The 18,697-nt window shown below is 39.0% G+C and overlaps 1 protein-coding gene across 3 annotated transcripts in view; it reads right to left on the bottom strand.

Moving 5' to 3' along the window:
• otud7a (OTU deubiquitinase 7A) overlaps window positions 1–18,697 on the bottom strand; it is a 192,211-nt gene that overhangs the window by 53,416 nt on the left and 120,098 nt on the right. For all 3 annotated transcript variants that reach the window (XM_087312550.1, XM_087312552.1, XM_087312551.1), the window contains one exon: window positions 2,868–3,025. The gene's annotated coding sequence lies outside the window, so the exon portion shown is untranslated. The remainder of the gene's footprint in view (window positions 1–2,867; window positions 3,026–18,697) is intronic.

Below are 18,697 nucleotides of genomic sequence, written 5' to 3'. Positions count from 1 at the left end.
AATCCGCGCTTTTTCGCGTCTCAAACGCCTTTCAGGAGCGCGTGCCATTCGCGCCCGTGCTGTTACAATCGAAAAGCCGCCGGAGGCCGCTGTCGAGCGACCGTCTGTCCGACTGACAGACTGAACGATCGACTGGGCGGCCAGCCGATTGGCCCGGCCACCCTCCTCCTCCTCCTTCCCTAAACCCAAGTGACGGTTGACAAAAGCCGTCCAGAAGAAAAGCAAAAGCCCTCGTCCGATTTTGACCGCGTTTTCGGATTTCGCCGCATACTTGCCCCGTCACAAACTCGTTTGCGTTTATTTTTCGGATTCTGTTTTTCATCTTACCTGATTTCTGGAACCGCTATTCCCCGGACTCAAACCCGTTCTTCGCCGCGGCCGGCTCCTCCTGCTCCGGACCACCACTACGCCGACATAACGTTGCGAGCTAAGCGGACAAACTGGTTGCTGTAGGAAAGCCCTCCACACGGAGGTGAGTGAGCCGTCGCAGCCGGCGAGAGAGCGAGAAGAAGAGGAGCAGCGTCACACCGCCCCATAACGTTCGCTCAAAAAAAAACAAACGAGGCCATCCGTACCTCCGGTCACGTAAATCGCGGTCTCCAGAAACGTCTGCGGGGCTACGTTCTCAGAATAAGCTTGGGTTGGATATTTTTCTGATCCCGTAACTCTGTGGTTAGTAGTCTTGTAAAATATAAACAGAAGTTTCAATATAATGTTAACAAATCCACTCTCTGTGTCTCTGTTTTGAGTTTTCACTGCAGATGTCACGTCCATAACGCTGGAACTGAATAACCTGTTGGGTGTTTTGATGGCAGTGTGGTGTGAGAGTCGCAGTGGTCAGGCTGGTGATGTTTCCGCACGGTGATGACAGTATGTGGGATTTGTGCGCTGGGTCACGTTGGCTGTGACATTCTGCTCAAGGCCTGTTTGTCAAATGTGTCTTTGTTTTGATGCTGGGCGAGATCAGAGCGAACCCTGCTGTACCCGCTGGACAGAAACACCTACAGCCAGCAGCAATAACAGAGGACTGTTTAGAGGACTGTGTCAGAGGCTCAAAACGACGGCCAGTCGCTTACACACACACACACACACACACACACACACACTCACGACATAGAAATGAGAGGAATTTGACGCGGCCCACAGCAAAGACACAATTCACTTCCCACTAACAAGTGAAAAAGACAGACGCAAGGCACGCTTAATGATGCATCAAGGGAAGGAATTGAACAAAAAAGTCATCTGAATACTATGTTTATTCCTGATTATTAATAGTAACCTGTAGAGTATATTCCCCAATTCGTAAATCTCTGATTTAAGTTAACACGACTTGTATGTGTGTTCATAGTACACTACCTGAAAAAAGCCTTGTCGCTGATCCAAGTTTTATGAACAACAGATAATACCTTGACTTCTAGTTGATCAATTGGTATCAGAAGAGGCTTATATGACAGGCAAAGGCCTCTAGATTAAACTTATTTGACCAAAATAAAATATGATCATGTCTTGATTTTTAATTATTTCACATTACATTATTAGATGTGACTGAAACACATACAAACAACATTTAAAACCTGCACATTCTGATAAAAATCTAAATGTTAGAATTCCATTTCGAATTTGCGGTATGACTTTCATTTGGTGTTCCCTTTAACACATTTAGTTGATTATAAGTTACATTGCAACTATATGGCAACTAATTCTCATTAGGGCATTAGGGTAGGAGTAGATCATTAGGTTAGGGTTAGTGTAAACTGATATTTGAAAGTAGTTGTGATGTTCATTCATTCATACGCTAATGATTCTCTTTATTCTCCATTTCCACCTGGGGATACTCATCCCGAGGTCCTCAGATTATGCGGAGTCAGTGATTGGATCCTAGACCAGCGACGAGATGATCCCAAGGTGTCCATATCCGGGACCAGGCCGTATCCTGAGCTGCTGCTGCGCTGATGGTCATGGGAAGTGGAGAACATGAGACTGATTCCAGTGACGCTCCAGGGACAGACGAGCCTTCACTGAGGCCAGCTTCCAGCCTGAGACTGCAGCTCTGCACAAGACTTTTGGCCAGCGGAGAAATTAAAATGGTCATGCCGAACTGAGTCTGGTTCTCTCAAGGTTTTTTTTCTTCACTCTCCTATTGGTGAAGTTTTTTTTTTCCCTCTCCGCTGTCGCCACTGGCTTGCATGGTTCAGGATCTGAAAAGCTACTCATCGATGAATTTGCTCTTCAGTGTTTGGACTCTCAGTAATGATTTCAAAGCACACTGAACTGAGCTAAACTGAACTGAACTTAAACACTAAAAACTGAACTACCCTGATCCAGTTACTATGACCATTTATATGAAGCTGCTTTGACACAATCTACATTGTAAAAGCGCTATACAAATAAAGCTGAATTGCATTGAATTCATTTTCTTTTCGGCTTAGTCCCTTTATTAATCCGGGGTCGCCACAGCGGAATGAACCGCCAACTTATCCAGCAAGTTTTTACGCAGCGGATGCCCTTCCAGCTGCAACCCATCTCTGGGAAACATCCACACATTCACACACACACTCATACACTACAGACAGTTTAGCCTACCCAATTCACCTGTACCGCATGTCTTTGGAAACCGGAGCACCCGGAGGAAACCCACGCGAAGGCAGGGAGAACATGCAAACTCCACACAGAAACGCCAACTGAGCAGAGTTTCGAACCAGCGACCTTCTTGCTGTGAGGCGACAGCCCTACCTACTGCGCCACTGCCTCACATGTAGTTGTGAGGTAATTTAGTCAATTAAATGTCCCAAAGTGACCATCAAAATAAAGTGATACCGAATTCAATTTATAGCATGTGTATAAATGAAGACTGAAGGTTTCCTTACTTTTTGTGTTCTCAATGGGAGTTGAGCAGCAACCGCCTCACAGTCATGCTCCTGACACACACACATACACACTCACACTCACACACACACACACACACACACTGTTCTGGTTTAGTCCATCACTGAGAGTGGAGGAAGACTCGGGCTCAAGCACAGACCTATGAGAGACAGAGAGAGAATGATGAGTGAACACAGTAAAGTCTGACTTCAGCCACAATTTTACCATCCACTGAAACTCTTCAAACTAAAGCTGTGGCTGTTATTTTTAACATAAATGCAACACCTTTAAAAAAATGACAATTGAAATCATGTTGAAAGACTGCCACGGCACTCAGTGTCACGATTGCATATCCCGGACTACATTTCCCATTATGATTTGCACACCACAGCTGACATCAATCTGAATCATTTTACGCAGATTACACTCACCACGCTATATATACTCCATCCACCTCATCTTTGCAGAGTCTTGTATCTCTCTACAGTGTGCATAATCAAGGCTGCATTGGAAATCACCTACTACTCGAGTAGGTACTACATATTTTAAATTTACTACACAACCGTTAAAAAAACGTACGCTCTATGAATGAATGCGAGTTGTATGAATAGAATTCGGATGTACTATATTGAGCATTTGTTACCATTACATGACATACAACTGCACACCGTATACAAAAACAGACATTGCATTGTTATTTGTATTCTGTAACTTAATAGATTAATAATAACAATAATAACAATATTTAAACAAAATATAACAACATCAAAACAATTTATATACGCAAAAGTTTACAATTTGTACGACAGTTCTGTCTGTTTCTTGAATCTGATTGGCTGAATATCAGCACTCGTACAGCCTCCTAACTCTTGTGTATTACTCCGCCCAAATAGAGAGACAGCAGATCAATAAACTCACTACAGTTCGACAAATATTGCAGCTCTTAATGGTTAGATTGCAAATATGCAATTTATTTATAAGAACAGTGCCTAATTTAAATATTTATAATTTCGAAGATTCAGCACGTCGGCCTGTCACTGAGAAGAGCAAAGAGGGTTGACGTTCCGCCACAAGATGGCGACAGACTGCATGATAAGCGTTTAGGGGAGGAAAAACTCTGCAAAAATGTAAAACTATAGCTGAACAAATCATTATAAAAGAGGTAAGTGACATTCTTAGTCGTTCTCTCTCTTTTATATGTTGTAGTGCTGTATTTATACTGTATTAATCTGCAAGTGTTTGCTTTGTAATGGCTTTTTTGGGGGTTAATTATTGTGATCTCCCGATTGCAACAGGGAAATACTGAGAAATCTCTGTAGACTGATGGCATTTCATGCTGTTCAGACTTATAATAAGATATGAGCAAAATCAGCTGTTTAGTCATCACTTTAGACATTACGCTAGAGAATCATTCAAAAACTAACTCTAAAGCAAGCATGTCCAAACTCTGTCCTGGAAGGGCTGGTGTCCTGCAAAGATTATATCCAACCCCAATCAGACACACCTGGGCTAGCTAATCAAGCTCTTACTAGGCTTTCTAGAAACATCCTTGCAGGTGTGTTGAGGCAAGTTGGAGCTAAAATCTGAGGGAAAGCAGACAGTTTGGACACCCCTGCTCTAAAGTGATGTTGGTGACTTGGCAATGAATGAATGAATGGTGGAAGAAAGTAGTTCCTCTTACAAAAGGATTTTTGAGACTGTCTGTGTTAGATTTTCTTTTTTATATACATGATTATGCCATCAAACTGTTGTATAAATGCAATATCACACTTCTAGCAGCGCGATATGGGTGTATATCAGCACTGATGGGACACTAAGGTACTCGGCCTGTGGTCTCCACCTTCCACCAGAGCCAAAATACAGCCATATCGCACTCATGTGTTATAGCTCATGTATATAACTTTAATGAGTTCATATTTTACCAGAATTAAATCCTGAGATACTTGTTAATTATTAAGATTACAGTTATATATAACTGTACAGTTATATTCTTATAAATTGGACAATAAAACCACAAATTATAAGCCAATAAAAAATAAACCAGCTGAAAATGCCACATTCATTTATGAATTTGAATTCATTGTTTTGCCAATGTAATTGCACAACTAACATATATTTCTACAGAAACGATGGTATTTGTTTTATGAGGGACTCGTGTTTGTGTTTAAAGTCAGTGATGAGGTCATCCGACAGAGAACGTGAATCTGCCTGTACAGATATAATATGCATGCACAATACACGTTATATTTGATGCCTCAGCAGGTTCAAGAGTTTCCCACGGCAGCAGTTTTTACATCAAGAGTTGCTGTAACCTCGAGACGCGAGACTCACAATCCATAATTCACAGCCATGCGTTCGCTCTCCTCCTGTCATTTCATGCAGCTTAAAGAAAAAAACCAACTCGCAATCTCTGACAAGCCTTTTATAAAAGGGCTGAGTCTCATTTCACAGCACTGGACTGCAGAAGAGGAGAGCGACAGATGGAGAATTTACTACACAACGGTTAGAAAAGTACGTTCTATATAGTATGAATGTGAGTAGTAGGAAGGGAATTCAGACGTACTATATCTGCTATTTATTATGATTATGATGAGGCTTCACAACCATTCAGGAATTTTCTTGCTTTGCATCATGGGATAAATATCTGACCACATTATATTCCAAATTTGAAGCTGAAATGTTAAAAAAAAGAACTTCATTAGGATTATAGTTTTGCTGCAATACCAAACATGACCACCAGATGACCATCCAGTTTCCATTAGCGAACATACAACTGCACTCCCTATGTTTTGATTATTAATTTTCCTTCATTTAGTGCAGTTGTACATTCGATTTATAGTTTGTCATGATTAGATTAGGATTTAATTGCAAAAGACTGATGTAAACAGTTACAATATTTGTATGGTAAACATGACATTAAGTAATTTGGTGGTATTTGAGTCTAAAAAAATCTAAGCACGTTGATTGCTGTAGCAAAGTAATTTTTTACGACTCTGATGAGCATCCTTGTTACAAATTAATACTAACAAAGTAATAAGCCCAGACATATCTATCAAACACAAGGCACCAGAAATGGAAAATACTGTAGACATTAAGCTTTCAAATAATATATAGTTTGTCATGATTAGTTTATGATTCAATTGCTAAAGACTGATGTAAATGTAAGCGGGATGGTGACAGTTTAAGGGTTTTAAGTAGAGTTAAAGTCAGAATTATTCGCCCTCCTTAGAATTTTTTTTTCTTTTTCAAATATTTCCCAAATTATGTCTAACAGAGCAAGGAAATTTTAAGAGTATTTCCTATAATATTTTTTCTTCTGGAGAAAGTCTTATTTGTTTTATTTCGACAAGAGTAAAAGCAGTATTGAATTTTTTTAAAACCATTTTAAGGTCAATATTAGTCCTTTAAAGCAATAAGTTTTAAGGAATATACACTGTATTTTTTCATACTTTTAACAATATTTGTATGGTAAACATGACATTAAGTTATTTGCTGGTATTTGAGTCTAAAAAAACATCTAAAAACATCTAAGCACGTTAATTGCTGTAGCAAAGTAATTTTTTACGACTCTGATGAGCATCCTTGTTACAAATTACTTAATAACTCAGTAATAAGCCCAGTAATATCTATCAAACACAAGGCACCAGAAATTAAAAATAGACATTTTAAGCTTTCAAATAATATATAGTTTGTCATGATTAAAAGAAACACTGAGAAACACTGTTGATCTCTGCTCCATCGAGTTTTGATGTTGAAAATTCAACTCTACAGTTTAAAACTATTATGGTTAGAAATTTGCTGGAAAAAATCTCTGTTAATCAGAAATTTGCTGGGAAAAATATAGAGGGCTGATAAAACAGACTGCAGATTCATAAGAATGTAGTCTGAAGCACATACTGCAAAAATCCCTTAATGTATATTTAAATAAACTTTAATGCTATAAAAATATCTGTTAATTAACAGTTTAATTAAACTTCTAAATGTATTTACAGTTGTGAATGACATTAGCCCAGTGTTTCTCAACCATGTTCCTGGAAGATCATCAGCACTGCATGTTTTGGATGTCTCTTTGGTCAACGTGCAGAACTGGTGGTGCTCCAGGATCGTGGTTGAGAAACACGGTTGATCTCTGCTCTGTCAAGGTTTTATGTCGAAAACTCAACTCTACAGTTTAAAACTATTATGTTTAGAAATGTGCTGAAAAAATGTCTCTGTTAAACAGAAATTTGCTGGGAAAAATATAGAGGAGGGCTAATAAATCAGACTGCAGATTCATAAGAATGTAGATTGAAGCACATATTGCAAAAATCACTTAGTGTTATAACATTAATGCTATAAAAATATCTGTTAATTAACAGTTTAATTAAACTTCTCTGTTTATTTTCAGCTGTGAATTGCATCAGTGTTTCTCAACCATATTCCCGGAAGACCACCAGCACTGCATGTTTTGGATGTCTATTTGGTCTGTCACACCCATTACAGGTCTTTCAGTCTCTGCTAACAAGCTGATGATCTGAATCAGGAGTGTTGGGTTAAGGAGACATGGACAACGTGCAGAACTGGTGGTCCTCCAGGAACGTGGTTGAGAAACACTGCATTATGGGATGTTCATCTCAGCTTTTTTGAGGTTTGATGTTGAAAAGTCAACTCTACAGTTTAAAACTATTGTTTAGAAATTTGCTGGAAAAAAAATCTCTGTTAATCAGCAATTTGCTGGAAATAATATATAAAAGGGCTAATAAAACAGACAGCAGATTCATAAGAATGTAGTTTGAAGCACATACTGCAAAAATTGCTCAGTGTGTCTTTGAATAAACACTAATGCTATAAAAATATCTGTTAATTAACAGTTTGATTAAACTGCTCCGTTTATTTACAGTTGTGAATTGCATCAGTGTTTCTCAACCATATTCCCGGAAGACCACCAGCACTGCATGTTTTGGATGTCTTATTGGTCTGTCACACCCATTACAGGTCTTTCAGTCTCTGCTAACAAGCTGATGATCTGAATCAGGTATGTTTGGTTAAGGATACATGGAAAACATGCAAAACTGCTGATCCTCCAGGAACATGGTTGAGAAACACTGCATTATGGGATGTTCATCTCTGCTTTTTTGAGGTTTGATGTCGAAAATTTAACTCTACAGTTTAAAACTATGTTTAGAAATTTGCTAGAAAAAGAAAAAAAAACAGAAATTAGGGTTAAAATATTCAGGAGGGCTGATAATTCAGACTGCAGATTCATAAGAACGTAGTCTGAAGCACATATTGCAAAAATCGCTCGGTGTATCTTTAAATATAAGAGTGTACAGCGTAACCCACACCCTCATGTGGCTTCACAGAAGCACCGGAAAGCGTTTGTTTAGACACACACACAAAGACCTGGACACACACAGAGTCGCTCGTATTTATGAGCTCGCGCTAACAAGCCTGAAAACACTGACAGCAAACGTGTGAGAAAGAGAAAGACCTGCGCTCTCACCTCCACCTCCACTCTCTGAAACACACACACACACACACACACACTCACTCATCACCTCTCCCTGCGCTCTCGCTCACCATCAATGTTTCCACGGCTAAATTTAACACGCTAACCTTCATAATTGCGCTGGGAGGCTGCGAGGTTTATTTCCAGAGTGTCAGACGTCTGGCAGCGGTGGAAAAATGTGCCATCACACCCGACTGATATGCAGAACAAGTGCGAGAATTAAGGGAAGCGATTACTCACAATTTTCGGCACAAGACGTACATTGAGTAAGTGTTTGTGTCATTCTGTGTTTTCAGTGATAAAATGCTACAAGAATTTAAATGTGGGCGACATGGTGGCTCAGTGGTTAGTACTGAAGGTCGCTGGTTCGAGTCCCGGCTGAGTCAGTTGGCATTTAAGTGTGGAGTTTGCATGTTCTCCCAGATTGATATCTATACAGTTGAAGTCAGAATTATTAGCCCTCCTTTGAATTTTCTTATCTTTTTTAAATATTTCCCAAATGATGTTCAACAGAGCAAGGAAATTTTCACAGTATGTCTGATATTTTTTCATCTGGAGAAAGTCTTATTTGTTTTATTTCGGCTAGAATAAAAGCAGTTTTATTTTTTAAACACCATTTTAAGGGAGAAATTATTAGCCCCTTTAAGCTATTGCTTTTCCCGATAGTCTACAGAACAAACCATCGTTATTGTCACAATCAACCAGCGACCTCTAACCACCAGAGGTCGCTGAAAAACATTATCACTCATACAAACTACAAATCTGACAGTTTATGCACAACAACTTCATACATGCTCTTCGCCCACACACACCTGCTTCCTCATTTAGACTGATAAAACTCGCACCACCTGAGGATTGTCAAAGACTGATTACACCAACACAATCTCACGGCAATTCGTAACTTTTTCATTTAGTGGCTAATTCGTATGAATTCGTACGATCTAATTCGTACAATTTAGTACGATTTGCTTATCCCCCAATGACGGTTGGGGTTAGGGGTGGGGTCAGGTGCCACGCCTCCTTTTTAAAATCGTACCATTTCGTACGACTGAACTCGTACAAATTAGCCACTAAACTGGCAAAACGTAAAATACTTACGTTTTCTCATGAGATCAAGCTGATTACACACACTATTTAAGCAGCACACACACTCATTCACATTGAAGAGTCTTGTTTACTGTTAGTGACATTACAATGCGTTCTCCTAGTCTTGTTTTCCCGTGTGTTGATCTTAGCCTTGTTTATCTAGTTCTCCTGTTTAGCCGCCTGCCTTCTGACCTCTCGCCTGTGTTTGACTACGATTCTGGACCGCCTGTATATATCGGTTTGCACCTGTGTTGACCATTGCTAGCCTGACTTCGAATAAACCTGCATGTGGATCCAAACCTCAGTTGTCTGTGTCACTCCTCGGGGTTACAGTTATGCAATAACTTGCCTAATTACCCTAACTTGCCTAATAAACCTAATTAACCTAGTTAAGCCTTTGTCACGTTAAGCTGTATAGAAGTGTCTTGAAGAATATCTAGTCAAATATTATTTACTGTCATCATGACAAAGATAAAATAAATCAGTTATTAGAGACGAGTTATTAAAACTATTATGCTTAGAAATGTGCTGAAAAAATCTGCTCTCCGTTAAACAGAAATTGGGGAAAAAAATAAACAGAGGGACTAATAATTTAGGGGGGCTAATAATCTTGACTTCAACTATATATATATATATATATATATATATATATATATATATATATATATGAACAGTATCACACGAGTAGTGCAATTTGGCTGTATATCAGCACTGGTGGGAGGTGCCTTAGTGCCCCACCCGTGAAGATATACAGCCATATCACACTGCAACGAATGTGACATTGCATTTATACAACAGTTTAGCAGCATAATCGTGTATATAAATAAGAAAATCCAACACAGAGTTTTAAAACCCTTTCGTATAAGAGGAACTACTTTCTTCCGCCATTCATTCACATCTGCAGCTGACATCCGAACAGCAGAAACCGTTGCTCATTCACAAACGTCACTATAGAGCTAGTGTCTGAATGATTCTCTAGCGTAATGTCTAAAGTGAAGCCAAAACAGGCGATTTTGCTCACATTTTAAGATTATAATGCTGAACCACATGAAATGCCATCAGTCTACAGAGATTTCCCAGTTTTTCTCTGTAGCAATCAGATCCTAATAATTAACCTTGAAAATGCCGGAGAAAAGCAAACAATAGCAGATTACTGTTGTGTTTGCGATAAGGAAAAACGCTGAACACATGCGGGCATTTCTTCTTTATTTTTACTGAACTATTCTGCAGTAATGAAAACAGAAGACTCATTAAAAACAAACAGACACAAAATACATATATTCCTGATATACGAGTCCCAATTCACGCTCCATACACTACAATTACTATGGTATAAATACAGCACTACAACACACAAAAGAGAGTGATCGACTTAGAACATCACTTCCCAGTTTAATAATGATGTAGTTTGAAATTACTCAGTTTTCCTCTTCTAAGGACGACTTATGCTGTCTCTGTTGCCATCTTGTGGACCTGACAGCACAATATTTAGCTTTTCTGTGACATATATTGAATATAAATTGAATTTCCTTAATAAAATGCTAAAGGAATGTGAACACGTACATTCCTGCCGAAATACAGTTTGCTAATCACTGCTTTTAATAATTTTAATATTTTTGTATACAGTAGAGCAGCACAATTAATCGTTAAAAGTTTGCAATCTCGATTTGACCTTCTAGACCAGGGGTCACCAATCCTAGTCTTGGAGGGCCGGTGTCCCTGCAGGATTTAGCTCCAACTTACCTCAACACACCTGCCTGGATGTTTCAAGTATACCTAGTAAGACCTTGATTAGCTTGTTCAGGTGTATTTGATTAGGGTTGGAGCTAAAATCTGCAGGACACCGGCCCTCCAGGAACAAGTTTGGTGATCCCTGCTCTAGACTATTTTAATTCTGCATTTCTACGATTCTGTCAATCATATTTTCAAGTTCAGGAGAGAAGAAAAGGCGGCTGCACGAGTCTTTTCATTGTTTCACATACGCTGCTCAGTGACATTGACACCTCCAAATGATGTTGAATGAGTCACAAACTGTATTTATAAGGTATAATTCACTCAAAAATGTCATTTTTCTTTTAATATAATGATGTTTTCGCGATCGGGAAATCACACGTAACGTGAGCTGCTAACCATGAGCTGTTATCACAGAGAGGGGGCGCACGCTCTACTTAGTGATAGACGAGCGCGCGTCTACTTTAGTGAACAGAACCTGCATATGTTGTGATTAACAGGTAATACAGTTGTACATAATATTCAGTTTGTGGCACAGAGTGATTGTTTGGGAGCCGCGTGTGAAGTATAAACAGCACTTAGCAGTCAGAATGAAACGGAAAGTGTGCACTTCATTTAAATGATCATATCACATTTCAGAGTTATGATTACAGCAAGCATTTGATATGTTTTTCTTTCATAGCGAACCCACAGTTGTGCATGAAAATAAATGTTTACAGTGTCAGTATAACTACTCTAGCCTATATAATGTTGAATATAATCTGATAATGGCAAATGTCTGATTTTACCAGTGAATAAATGTCTAATATGACAGATTGCAAGCATATATCTCAAACATAATAATTCAACATCAGAACTACTATAAGTAGAATAGAATTATTTATAGAAACCAGTAGACCTACACATAATATTAATATGGATGTTGTGCCATATGTTTGTTTTCACCAAACCTTTATTTTACATCTACAGAATCGTGAGAAAATCGGGATCTCATTTTAGCCAGAATCGTGCAGCTCTAGTATACAGTATACGTGTTCACGCAACATGTAAAATACTGCTCAATATAAAATGATTGCATTTTTCTTTAATCGAACTGAACTGAATCTGTGATTGATCAGAGTAGCGGAGGTAAAGACAGAGGAAAGAGAAACGCTGACACTCCCGCATATAATGAGAGACATTCATCACGTCTGCCGATAGAGACGCACAAAACACAACATCTGTGTGTGTTCATTACTCAAACCTGCCTTACTAACCCACACACACACACACACACACACACACACACACCTTTCTGGGGACTTTCCCATAGATGTCGTGTTTTTTCTACTGTACAGGCTGTATATCATATCCCACTACACCAAGACAGGAAAATGACGACCGCCAATCAGAGTCAGGATATCTGCGGATGTTTTCACTCATTCATTGCTTATAAAAGACTTTTTAAAGACACTTTTTTGTCTGAATTGGAATTAATCCGATCTGAAAAATATCTTCATTCATTTTCTTTTCGGCTTAGTCCCTTTATTAATCTGGGGTCGCCACAGCGGAATGAACCGCCAACTTATCCAGCACATGTTTTATGCAGTGGATGCCCTTCCAGCTGCAACTCATCTCTAGGAAACACCCACACACACTCATTCACACACATACACTACGGACTATGTGTTTGGACTGTGGGGGAAACCGGAGCACCCGGAGGAATCCCACAACAACATGGGGAGAACATGCAAACTCCACACAGAAACGCCAACTGATTTTAAGTTACTTAATTTAATAAGTTAATCAGCCAGTTTGACTGATTTAAGTTGAGATGACTAAAAAACTTCACTTTATTCAACTAAAATAAAAAAAAAATAATAAATGTTTTACAGTTTGTGTGTGTGTATTCAGGTTTAAGTCCCCACCAGGATATAAAAACAAGCACACACACACCTCTCCCTCCCACTGATCCTTCAACATGCAGCCCATTATTACCTCATAGACCTGCAGAGCCAAAGAGACGCAGTTGCAGGTCCAGAAACCCAGAGGAACTCTGGGATTTGAGCCCAGCCGTGAAAATAAGAGTCAGGACGTTTCACGCCGAGCTCATTCATCCATGTGTGCTTTAACAAGGCCAAACTCGCCGTATATAAAACCTCCGAAAAGACTCAGACCCTCACTGCAAACTACCAGACATTCAGACCCTTGAGTTTATAGTTCACTAACGATATCTCACGGCAATTCGTAACGTTTAGACTTAGTGGCTATTGATCTCATTCACTCGGCTAACTGATCAAACACAGAAGGGTGCAGAAGTGCAGACGCAGTTGGTTTGAGTGTTCAGTGAGAGTCTGTGGAGTGTCGAACTGAAGCTCTGAAGAGTGAAGTGTTTCGGTTTGACCACGATAAACATCATCAGACACGAGAAGAGAAACTACAGCCACCGCAGTGTGTGTGTTTACTGCAGTAACCAGAGAGAAAACAGACATTAAGCAAAGGTAAAAACACAGCAAGTGCTGTAAATGCTGGAGCCAAAACTTCCAGAGGTCAACATTAAATCAGAGTCAAACATAAGAGTGTCCAGGTTTGCTGTGTTTACTGTACATTTTCTGAATTTCTGATTATTAAAAGCTGAAATATAGTCAACAATTATAAATTAATTTGAATTAATAAGTGTACAGATGGCCTTAAACTGTTAAAAAGGTCTGTTAATTAACAGGTTTTGTGTTTTGTATATTCACTAATGGTATAAAATATTCATACGTTTTCTGTATTTTGTCATTTATGTTTTGTTATTAATTAATTAATTTTTGTCATTATTAATTACTATTATTAGTATTCATAATAATAATAATAATAATAATAATAATAATGTTATTGAATGTTATATTAATGTTATTAAAATAATAACTTCCACAATATTGTAAATATTTGTCGTTTTATTTCAGTTTAGAAACGGTCCATAAATAATAATCATTATTAATTCATTATTAATTTTTATTATTATTTCTATTATTATTATTATTATTATTATTATTAATAATAATAATAATAATAATAATAATAATAATAAAAAAATAATAATAGCTACAACAATGTAAATATTTGTTATTTTGATTTTGTTTTAGGCAGCCAATAAATTATATTCATTAATGAATAAATAAATAATATTAATTATTATTATTATTATTATTATTATTGTTATTATTATTGCTGTTGTTTTTAAAATAACAACTACAACAATTTAAAGATTTGTTATTTTTAGGCAGTATATAATTATTAAATAATTATTGTTTATATAATAATAATACTACTACAACAATAATGTAAATATTGAATTTATTTCTGTTTTAAACAGTCAATATAACAAATGATTATAATGATAATAAATCGTTATTAATTACTATTATTAGTATAATATTAATATTAATAATAATAATATTGTAATTTAAATAATAACTACAACAATAATGTAGATTTAATTTATTTCTCTGTTTTAAACAGTCAATAAATAAATAATTATTACTATTATTAGTATGAATATAATAATAATAATGTTATTAAAATGATAACTTCAACAATAACTACATCAATATTGTAAATATTTGTCATTTTATTTTAGTTTATAAACAGTCCATAAAAATAATCATTATTCATTTCAATTATGAGTATGATTTAGATTTCTATTTCTATTATTATTATTATTATTATTATTATTATTATTATTATTATTGACATTGTTTTTAAAATAATAACTAAAACAATAATGTAAATATTTGTCATTTTATGTAAGTTTTTAACAGTGGATAAATAATCACTTGTTTTTCAATTTTAATGATGATGATAATGATAATAATAATAACAACAACATACAGGCTTAAATATAATAATATTGTTAAAAATCTGAAATAAAATTACAAAGCAAAAAAATTGCTTTAAAAAGAAAAAAAAAAAAAAAACACTCAGAATACCTTAGAAACCCCATAACAGCGACACCTCGGGAAGAGCTTCATCCCAAATGAACTCCTTCCACACATATCTAAAGATACTTTTGGCACATTAAGTTTGCGAGTTGTTGGTTGCAGTGAAATTGCACTTATCAACCTGAATCTCCTTACATTCCTGCTTTTAGATTCAGTGCATTCGTTCATTTGCACTGCTGACGTGTGAATTTGGCTGCTTGCACACACACACACACACACACACACACACACACACACACGCACACGCACACGCACACGCACACGCACACGCACACGCACACGCACACGCACAAACACAAACACTATTTTCGGCAAACATCTATGCTTAACATTAACACCAGTCTTCATCTGCTCATCAATATTCATGAGGAGGAAAGTGTGGCCCGCTAATGAGCACAATCAATATTCAAATGAGTCAGAAGTTAACTAAACTTAATGCTGAAACAACGTCTTGATAGAGCAGATTTTTTAGGGATATTGTTACACGGTCTGATTTTTAACCAGCAGCCTTTTTCTCCAGAGCATGAGAATGTGTGTACACACACACACACACACACACACACACACACACACACACACACACACACACACACACACACACACACACACACACACACACACACACACACACACACACACACACACACACACACACACACACACACACACACACACACACACACACACACACACACACACACACACACACACACACTGTCATGCGGCTGTGTTTTAAGGCATAATTTATAAACCATTAGAGACAGGGCTACTCTGAGCTCCGAGGCGGTTAATCGATTGTGAATGCTTTTAACAGCATGAATTATTTTAACCCTCTTTTATTGTAAAATAAGCAGACTTTGGGGTGGAAAACAACATACTACAGCTGAAGTCTTGAAAATCAGGGTATCTTCTGTCCATTCAATATCCGCTTTCAAACAAAAAAAGAAAAGTTGACAGCCGTTTTCGGTTTTGCTTCGTTTTCGGCCGTGTTGCTTTACATCAAAATTAGTTTCGGCTTCCCGCCCAACATAACAAGGGGGTGGAGCGAAGAGCTCCCACGCTGTGTGTTTGCAACAGACAGGCAGACAGAGAGAAGCTAAGCTAGGATCAGCATTCAGCCGTACATGTACGACTCGGACACAGACCAAGCAGAGAGTACAAAATCATTCGTGTCTCTGTATAGTTTCACAGCCAACTGTGTGCTAGTTTTAAGTGCCGAGCTTGTACACCGAGACTAATAACCACGCACACTGAATTAACTTTGACTGAGGCACCGGATGTGCCGTTTGAACCCCCAACACTCTCAGTGGCGCGGCAGAAACATGAAGTGTCCCGAATCGTCGCGCCATACATCCCAAAACTCCAAACACAGGCCTGCACCAGCGCAAACACAACGGCGCCCCAGTCGCCGACCCAAAGCGCCGCTGCGTGCACCCTGACAGAACCCACGCCCAGAACTAAAAAATGCATGGTGCCACGCCATGCAGAGAGGCGCTTCTGGTGTGCGACCTGCAGGCAGGTTTGTTATTTTATTTCCAATGGAGAGACGCGCACATGAGGCAACGCGCCTGCACTTTTCCAGCTGCACCTAAGATCACATGGAGCTTCTGTGTTCACGAGAAATGCAAACGGCTGAAGGTAGACGCAATGAAAAGTACACATGTCTGCAAACCTACCTAAAGGTACAAACAATAATTCCGGTTAGAGCGATAATGTGGAGAATATTGATCTTGTGTTGAGCCCAATGAGCCTTACATCTAAAAACAGAGCAAGGGTGTTCCTCTAGTGACATCGCTTTAACTCACACGCTGAAAATGGCGGACATGAAACAACAAACTGAGGATGGTGATGCGCCTGTCAATCAGTATTGGTGGGCGGGGGGAAGCGCACTCCTACGTAAAGTTGTGGTCGCTCTGAAAACCGCTTCAATTGGTCCACCGTTTGTATGTTATTAAATTGAAAAAAAAAAGGATTGTGTGTGTTTGTATCAGCTTGAAAAGTAGATTTTTCACCATAGGTGCCCTACTGAAAAATCCAGCTTAAAACAGCCTAGGCTGGTTGGCTGGTTTTAGCTGGTTGACCAGGCTGGTTTTAGAGGGGTTTTGGCCACTTCCAGGCGGGTTTCCAGCTATTTCCAGCCTGGTTTTAGCTGGTCAGGCTGTAAAATGACCAGCTAAATCCAGCTAAAGCCAGCTTGACCAGCCTGGTTTAAGCTGGATATAGGTGGTTTAGGCTGGGCTCCCAGCATGGCTAGGCTGGTCAAGCTGGTTTTAGCTGGTCATCTCCCAACCTGACCAGCTAAGACCAGGCTGGAAATGGCTGGAAACCAGCCTGAAAACGGCCAAAACCCCTCTAAAACCAGTCTGGTCGACCAACTAAAACCAGCCAACCAGCCTAGGCTGGTTTAAGCTAGATTTTTCAGTAGGGTGCCCTTTAAGAAAACAAATGATTTAAAAGGTTTGACAAGATGCGTAACATGTTGTTGTTATTATTTTGTATTAGGACAAAGTGTAGAAAGGGAGTGACATAAGAAAACAAAACTGAAAAATAAATCAATTAAAAGTAAATAACAATAGGAAAGCTGCATTTCAGAACGTTTGGGACGCCTTGGCTAAAATTGCTCAGGGCCCCCAATTCACTAACTCCGCCCCTGTAGACTGTAAACTCAAACACTTTCTTGGTCACACTCATAACTCAAGTTTATTTCCCTCAATTAAATCTAAAATATGTTTACAGATTGATCATTTTCCAACCCAAGCTCATTATGAAAACGTAGTCCCGCGGACGTTTCTGGAGACAGCAGTATACGCCCCGGGGGGTACGTACGGCCGCGTTAATTTTTTTCAAGCGAACAATGCGGGGCGGTGTGATGCGGTTCCCTTTCGCGCTTGCCTTACCTCCTTGTGGAGGGCTTTCCCGCTGCAACTCGTTTGTCCACTCAGCTCAGTGTACGTCGGCAGGCTCGAGATGCAGAGAAGAGTCGACCTCAGCGACTGGTTTCGAGTCCAGGGTAGAGCGGTTCCAGCAATCAGTTAAGACAAAAACAGAATCCCAAAAATTAAGTGAACGAGTTTCGTGACAGGGTGAGAACGCGGCGAAATCCGAAAACGCGGTAGAAAAAAATAAAATAAAATAAAAATAAAATCAGGGCTTTTTTTTTGGACGGCTTTTTGTAAACTGTCGCTCGGGTTTAGGGAAGCGAGCGGGCGGGAGGGCGATCGGTAAAATTGGTTGGGTTCAGGGAAGGAGGAGGGCGGGTCGGCCGATTGCATAGTCAATCATTCGGTCAGTCGGACAGCGGCCTCCGGTGGGTTCACGCGAGAACAGCTTAGGCGCGAACCACACTCGTGAGAGGCGTCTGAGGTGCGAAAAGCGCACAACAGCGGCCTCTTGCGGATTCGCGAAAACATAAACTGCAGCCGTTCGTACCCGCCGGGACGTATTCCGCAGTCTCCAGAAACATCCGCTGGACTACGTTTCCACAATGAGCCTGGGTTGTCATTTTCTGATCTTGCAACTCTGTGGTTAGTAGTTTAGGAAAGTATAAACAGATAATGCTAAC

This window comes from Danio rerio, chromosome 25 (assembly GCF_052040795.2).
Source record: "Danio rerio strain M-AB ecotype USA chromosome 25, GRCz13ab, whole genome shotgun sequence".
NCBI lineage: Eukaryota > Metazoa > Chordata > Actinopteri > Cypriniformes > Danionidae > Danio > Danio rerio.
The sequence above is the reverse complement of the archived record's forward strand: the minus strand, read 5'-3'. Positions and strand labels throughout refer to the sequence as shown.